General features: G+C 49.5%; 1 long non-coding RNA gene and 1 pseudogene across 3 annotated transcripts; both read left to right on the top strand.

Annotated features, from left to right (window-relative positions):
- Positions 1–122: 122 nt before the first annotated feature.
- Positions 123–2,948, top strand: LOC311590279. 2 transcript variants are annotated; one of them, XR_014776819.1, is made up of 3 exons: positions 123–262; positions 525–966; positions 2,453–2,948. It is a non-coding gene; the product is annotated as an uncharacterized lncRNA (long non-coding RNA). The 2 variants fall into 2 exon arrangements; XR_014776820.1 differs by having other exon boundaries at positions 525–717.
- Positions 2,949–6,748: 3,800 nt separating this feature from the next.
- On the top strand, positions 6,749–7,513 carry LOC311590277 (grancalcin-like; annotated as a pseudogene). Its single transcript has one exon. The product of its transcript is annotated as a grancalcin-like (transcript).

Consider the following 7,513-nt stretch of genomic DNA (forward strand, 5'->3'; position numbering starts at 1 on the left):
CCCTGGCTACCACCCTCTGGTGCGCACAGTCCTTACTGACCCTCTTCCCGCCGCGCTGTCGCTGCGCGCGAGGTTTCCCTCCCCGGGCAGCACTCGCGGGCGGGGCGCCTAGGCCGCAGGGGAGCGGGGCAGAAGAGGGAGGTGTGAGGAAGCTGCCCTCCCCCTCCCCGCTGGCCGCCCCCCCATCTCCTCGGTCCCCCTCTTCTACCTGGCTCCTGGGTAAGAGGAAAGAAGAGGCTTGTTTGGATCTTGGCCGGAAAAGGTGTGTGTGTTTGTAGGGTTTCTGGAAAAGGCAATCAAGTAACGGCGAGCTAGAGTCCGGGTTACCCAGTCCATCAGTGAGTACCTCCCCTTGCTTCTTCGCCGCCTTCCTTACCGCGCAGATTTACAGAGCTAGAAGACCAGGTGGGAGGGTGAAGTTAACTCTTTCGTTCCCAAATAAAAATGGAAAGTGGGGGCGGGAGGGGGGAGAGAGGAGGAGGCTGGAGAAGAGGTGTAAGCTCATGTGAGTGTTTTGTGTGAAGATTATTAAAATGGGACCTGTGAAGCTGGAGTGGGAAATAATCAAGAAAAGAATAAAGGAAGGAGCGAGGCTGGGGACTCTGGGCCGTTGGGCCGGAGCTCCGTGGGAAGAGTCTGCCCTCTAATGGTCATCCGGATTCGTTAACTGTATTGCGCCATCAACTTCTGCAGCCTTGAGGCTCAACAGGGTCTAAGGTGAGCAAACATTTCAAGAGGAGCTTCTGTGTCAAGTGCCAGTTAAATGCTGACGGCATAACGATGAAATATATCTATATATACGTACATATATATGGGAGTTTTTTGTGTGTGCGTCAAATAAGCACAACGCAATATACTTTAAGCACCGCAAAGGAGACAGAGATGTGCTCAGAAACAGAGACCAGGGCTATTAATCTCCCTGGATTGAAGCCAGGAAAACCTCCGAAGAGAAGAAACACAACGAAGGTAAAAGGATGAAAAAGGGTATTTGGGGTTGGAGATATGGCTCAGCGGTTAAGAACATTTATTGCCCTAACAGAGGACCAGAGGGACTATGGCTCCCAGCATCTGCATCACGTGGCTCATGCATAATCCCAGTTCCAGCTCCAGAGGAGTCTATACCTCTGGCCTGAGGACACGCAACACACACACACACACACACACACACACACACACACACACACACACACCCCTCTGTTACAAACACAAACACATGATGGTTTAAATAAATCTAATTAAGAAAAGAAGAAAGTGTATAGAGAGCAAAATGTTGAAGCTTGTTTTCTAGAACATGAGGTCTTAGGGATTTTTGTTTTTAAGGAGATAGGCTGGCAGTCTCTCCATTTTACTTAATTGTCCATGCTTTAAAAACACCAGATAGCTGGATGATGCCCTTAACCACAGAACTTCTGAGGCAGATATCTTAGTTCAAGGCCAGCCTGGTCCTCAAAGTGAGTTCCAGAACAGCCAGGGCTACACAGAGAAACTCTGTCTCAAAAACCAAAATTGCAGGTGCCTCATAAGTATGTGTGTTTCTGTTTTGTTTTGTTGTTTTTGGTTTTTCCGAGACAAAGTTTCTCTGTGTAGCCCTGGCTGTCCTGGACTTGCTTTGTAGACCAGGCTGGCCACGAACTCACAGTGATCCGCCTGCCTCTGCCTCCCCAGTGCTGGGAGTAAAGGCGTGCGCCACCACGCCCGACTGTATTTCTGTTTTTTTAAAATCTTAAAATTGCTAGGTTTTTTATTTAAATAATTTATTCAGATTACATCCCGATCGTTATCCCTTCATTTGTATCTTCCCGTTCCCCCTTCCCTCCCTCCCTCTTTCACCCGATTCTCCTCCCCTAGTCCTCTGACGGAAGGGGACCTCCTCCCCCACCATATGATCACAGCCTATCAGGTCTCACCCGGATAGCCTGCTTCCCCTTCCTGAGTGCTACCAGACCTCCCCACTAAGGGGAAGTGGTAAATAGGGGACACCATAGTTCATGTCAGAGTCAGCCCCCCGCTCTCCACACAACTGTGGAGAATGTGCTGTCCATTGGCTAGATCTGAATAGGGAGTCTAGGTTTACTGCATGCATTGTCCTTGGTTGGTTTTTTTGGTTTTTCAAGACAGTGTTTCTCTGGGTAGCGTTGGCTGTCCTGGACTTGCTTTGTAGACCAGGTTGGCCTTGAACTCACAGCCATCCACTTGCCTCTGCCTCCCGAGTACTGGGATTAAAGGCGTGCGCCACCAAGCCCAGCTTCTGGCTTTTTTTTTTTAACAGTTTTTCTTAAATTTTTAGTCTGTGTGGGTATATCCATGTGAGTGGTGTGAAGGTACCCTAGGAAACCAGAAGGCATTGGACCCCCTCTTGGGGGGGTGATCTGGTTGCAGTCCGGATGTGTGTGTTGTCATTTCTATGAGATTCTCCTGTCACAATGTTGTGTAAAAATTGCTCTCCATCCAGGGGGAAGGATAAAGGATGTAGAAGTAACAAGAGCTCCACAAGAAGATCAACAGAGCCAGGCGTGGTGGCTCACGCCTTTAATCCCAGCACTCGGGAGGCAGAGGCAGGCGGATCGCTATGAGTTCGAGGCCAGCCTGGACTACAAAGTGAGTCCAGGACAGCCAAGGCTACACAGAGAAACCCTGTCTCAAAAAGCCAAAATATAAAAAAATAAAAAATAAATAAAAGATCAACAGAGCCAACTAATCAGGGGACAGAGGGTCCACTAGAGTCTGAAGCACCAACCGAGGACCATGCATGGACTGGACCCAGGTCCTCTACAGAGACGTAGTCAATGGCCAGCTCTGGTTTCATGTGTGTCCACTAGTAAGGGGAGTGGGGGGCTGTCTCTGATGTGGACTCTGCTGCCTGCTTTTCAGTCACTTCCCCCTGACAGGACTGCCTTGTCAGGCCACGGGGAAAGAGGACAAACTCAATCCTGGTGCAACGTGATGATCTGGGGTGGGTGGGTGGGGCTCCCGGGTGGGTGGGGCTCCCGGGTGGGTGGGGCTCCAGGGTGGGTGGGGCTCCCGGGTGGGTGGGGCTCCAGGGTGGGTGGGGCTCCCCTTTTCTGAGGAATAGGGGAGGGGGAGGGAGAAGGAAGGGTGGGCCTGGGGGGAGAGGAGGGAGGGGACTCTGACCATGATGTAAAGTGAGTAAATAAATTGATTTAAAAAATTGTTCACCATCATGTCTGATTGGTTAATAAAAAGCTAAACAGCCTTTAGCTGGGCAGAGAGGACGGGAGGTAGGACTTCCAATCCCAGTTAGGAGGTCTTAGGTAGGGACCAGAAAAGAAGAGAGAGAGGGAGGAGGAGGTCACCATGAGGAGTTTGCCATAAGGACAGACAGATGGGATTGGAGAGACGGCTCAGAGGTTAAGAGCACTGGCTGTTCTTCTAAGGGTCCTGAGTTCAATTCCCAGCAACCACATGGTGGCTCACGATCATCTATAATGAGATCTGGTGCCTGCTTCTGGCATTTAGCAGAACACTGTATAAATAATAATAATAATAATAATAATAATAATAATAATAATAATAATAATAATACAGACAGCTGGAGCACAAGGGACCAAGGTGAGACTAAGAAGGCCAATAGCACAGGACACGTGGCTGGGAAGTAGCCAGGCTAGAATAAACAGTTTAGAATAGATCAATTTCTGCCCAGCTTAGTGTTTTAAAGCTTATTAATAAACATAATAGGTCTCTGTGTCGTTATTTGGGAGCCAGAGTGGTTATAGGAGAAAAAAAAATTACAATTATTCTACACTCCCCTGAAGTTGGCGTTTCAGGCCATTGTCAGGCATGGATCCCAGGGGAACAGAACTGCCGCCTGCCAGTGCAGAGCTATGTTCTCCCTCTTTCCAATCTCCTCATTAAAAAAAAGTTTTAGGTGTGTGTGTGTGTGTGTGTGTGTGTGTGTGTGTGTGTGTGTGTCCTTAGAGGCCTGAAGAGGGCTTTTGATTCCCTGATCCACCCGCACAGTCCTGGGATCCTGACTTGGACCCAGGTCCTCTGTGACAGCAGCAAGCGCTCTGAACCACCGAGCCATTTCTCTAGCCCCGACTTTTCTTGACGTATTAAAGAAGTTAGCAACAGAGGCGCTGCATCCCTTTACCCACAATCCAGGGGAACAACAGCGCCCGAATGACCAGCCATCATGGTGTCCCCCACCTCATTTCACTCCAGTGCATGACCTGGCTGTCAGAGGAGTTTGTAGGTTTCACTGAGCCAGGAAGTGGGACTGACTGAGCAGGAACCAGGGCAGAGGAAATGAGGTCAGCAAAGCACTGTGTGACAGGTGGAACAAACGTGTTTAGGTTTTCGGGATTTTTTTTTTTTGTATTTTTAGTATTAGAGATTTTAACAAGTGCTACAACACTGAGGTATGTAATATACCCTTTATTTTAATGTGGATCTCATTAAGTTGCTCAGGCTGGTCTTAAACTTAGAATTCTCCTCCAAGTAGCTGGGATAACAGGCCTAAACTGCCAGCCCTGGAAACAAAGTCTATTTTATTTTATTTTGGGGGGCAGGTTTGAGACAGAGTTTCTTTGTGTAGTCTTGGTTGCCCTAGACTCACTTTGTAGACCAGGCTGAAACTGAAAAATGGATAACGAAGATGTAGTATATTTACACAATGGAGTACTACTCAGCTGTTAAAAACAATAACATCAGAGAGCTGGAGAGGTGGCTCAGCGGATAAGAGCACTGGCTGCTCTTCCAGAGGACCCAGGTTCAATTCCCAGCACCTACATGGCAGCTCAAAACTCTGTAACTCACATGCCCATACAAGCAGGCAAGACACCAAAGTGAATGAAATAAAAATAAGTAAATTATTGCCTGGTGGTGATGACACATGCCTTTAACCCCAGCACTTGGGAGGCAGAGGCAGGCAGATCACTGTGAGTTCAAGGCCAGCCTGGTCTACAAAGTGAGTCCAGGACAACCAAGGCTACACAGAGAAACCCTGTCTCAAAAAAAAAACAAACAAAACAACAACAAAAAAAAACCCTAACCAACCAACCAGCCAAACAAACAAACAAACAAACAAAAAAACCCCAAGCCAACAACCAAACATCATGAAATTTGCAGGCAAATGGGTGGAAGTAGAAAAGATTATCCTGAGTGAAGTAGCCCAGAAAGACAAATACAGGAAAAAGAAAGAAAGAAAGAAAAAAGACAAATACAGTCTATACTCACTTATAAGTGGACATTACCTGTTAAGGACAGTCATGCTACAATCCACAGACCTAGAGAGACTAAGTGACAGAGTTGGGGTGGGGTGGGAATCTCACACACACACACACACACACACACACACACACACACACACACACACACACACACGACCTGGGGGGGGAGCAGTTGATGGGGATAAGATGAGGCGATCAGGCTGGGTGTGGGAGAAACGGAGGGAGAGAGTGATGGGAGGGATGCCTGGACTGTGGGGTGGGGGCATTTGGGGGTTGATGTAGAAACCTAGTGCAATGGAAACTCCCTGGAATCTGGGAGAATGGCCCCAGGGAAGTCTTCTAGTGGCCATCTCCTTAACCAGGCCAGGAAGGCTCCACGCAGAGGCACTGCGACATCGACCCAGCCACAAAACCTTTGGCCTACAGTCTGTCCTGCCTACAAGACACGCTGGGGCGTCTTGTCGCTTGTGCTTCTAGAGGGAGCCCGTGGTTGACACTGCCTGGGTGATCAGGAAGCAGAGGTTGGACAGCCTAGAGACCCGAGATAGAAACCAAACACAACCTGGCGGGAAAAAGAGTCAACGAAACGATTCCTAATGATGCTCTGCTGTGCTCACAGGTCGGTGCCTAGCCCAGTGGTCATCAGAGAGGCTTCCTCCAGCAACTGGTGGGAGGACACGCAGAGACCCACAGCCAGACTCTAGGGAGATCCAAGGGAACCCCGAAGAAGAGAGGGAAAGGATTGTAGGAGCCACAGGGGTTGAAGACACCATGAGAACACAGAACCAACTAACCAGGGCTCCTAGGAGCTCACAGAAACTGAAGGGGCAGACACGGACCGTGTACGAGTCTGACCTGGGTCCTTTGCATATAGCTACGGTTGCGTAGCTTGGTGTTCTTGTGGGGTTCCCAATGCCAGTGGGGATGTCTCTGATTCTTCTGTCTGTGCCTGGGACCTTTCCCCTCCTACTGGGTTGCCAGGCCCAGCCTTGATATAGGGCTTTGTACCTCATCTTATAGTATCTTGTTAGGCCATGTTTGGTGGATATCCGTGGGGGAGGGGTGGCCTGCTCTTTTTTATTTTAATTTTTTAATTTTTTAATTTTTAATTTAAGGGAAACAGTTGATCTGGAGAGGAGGAGAAGGGGGGGGGGAGAACGAGGAGGAGATGTCTGTAACTTCCAGGTGATCAAGATACATAATGAGACACTGTCAAAAAAACAAAAACAAGCCGGATGTGGTGGCGCACGCCTTTAATCCCAGCACTCCGGAGGCAGAGACAGGCGGATCGCTGTGAGTTCGAGGCCAGCCTGGTCTACAAAGCGAGTCCAGGACAGCCAAGGCTACACAGAGAAACCCTGTCTCAAAAAACAAAACAAAACAAAAAACCAAAACAAAAAACAAACAAACAACAACAACAAAAAACAGGGCATGGTGGCACATACCTTTCATCTCAGCGCCTAGGGAGACAGAGGCAGAAGAATCTTTGAGTTTCAGGCCAGCCCGGTCTACAGAGCAAGTTCCAGGACAGCCAAGGCTGACAGTGTCAGCGTTGACGTTGGCTTACTGGAAACCTCAGCAGTCGGATTCCAGGGATACAGATGCAAACGGGCCAGCCAGTTCCAGGGGCAGGTCCCAATATGTTCTCTGGCGGTTGCCCTGGATACCTGGCATGCCCTGACAGCTACTCCCCTGCCGATGACTTCGGTCCCAGCTGTGGCTGGACAGGACGGTGAGGTGGATGCAGAGAAGCTTTGGAGATGCTCGACACAGTCGGGAATCAGTGGACCTTACTCTCCCTTCAGTTTGGAAAACCTGCAGAATTATGAGCGCCCTGTTGTAGAGAGACTACACAGCGAAAGTGGGATTCAGGGGGCTTCAAGGGGCTTTGGGCAGCTCTAAATGCCTGGGAGCAAGCAGAACGGCACGGCCGTTTACCACGATCAAAGCAGCACTGTAGAGCCTCGTGAGCCGAGCGATGGCTCTTAGGGGTCACAGGCTGAGTCCCCCGGCATTGGCTGCTATTGTTAGACGCTACGGCAGGAATGGCAGAGTTTTCTTCCATGATTTATGTTGCTTGCTGTATGAAGCTTCGCGCCCTGACAGATTTCTTTAGGCGAAGAGACCGCTTGCAGCAAGGGGTTGTGAACTTGACGCACGAGGATGAGGATTTTCTTTGCAGGGCACTAGGACGGTTTGAAAGCCTGGCGTTCACAAGGCAGAGACGAGCATCCGGAGAATCCCTTCAGCTTCGTTGAAACAGACTGGATTACCAGGTTAAAAGCTCCCGGTGAGGGCCCCGCCTCCCTTCTGTTAAAGCACAG

The sequence above is a fragment of the Acomys minous genome (genome assembly GCF_964271855.1).
Source record: "Acomys minous genome assembly, chromosome: 19".
NCBI lineage: Eukaryota > Metazoa > Chordata > Mammalia > Rodentia > Muridae > Acomys > Acomys minous.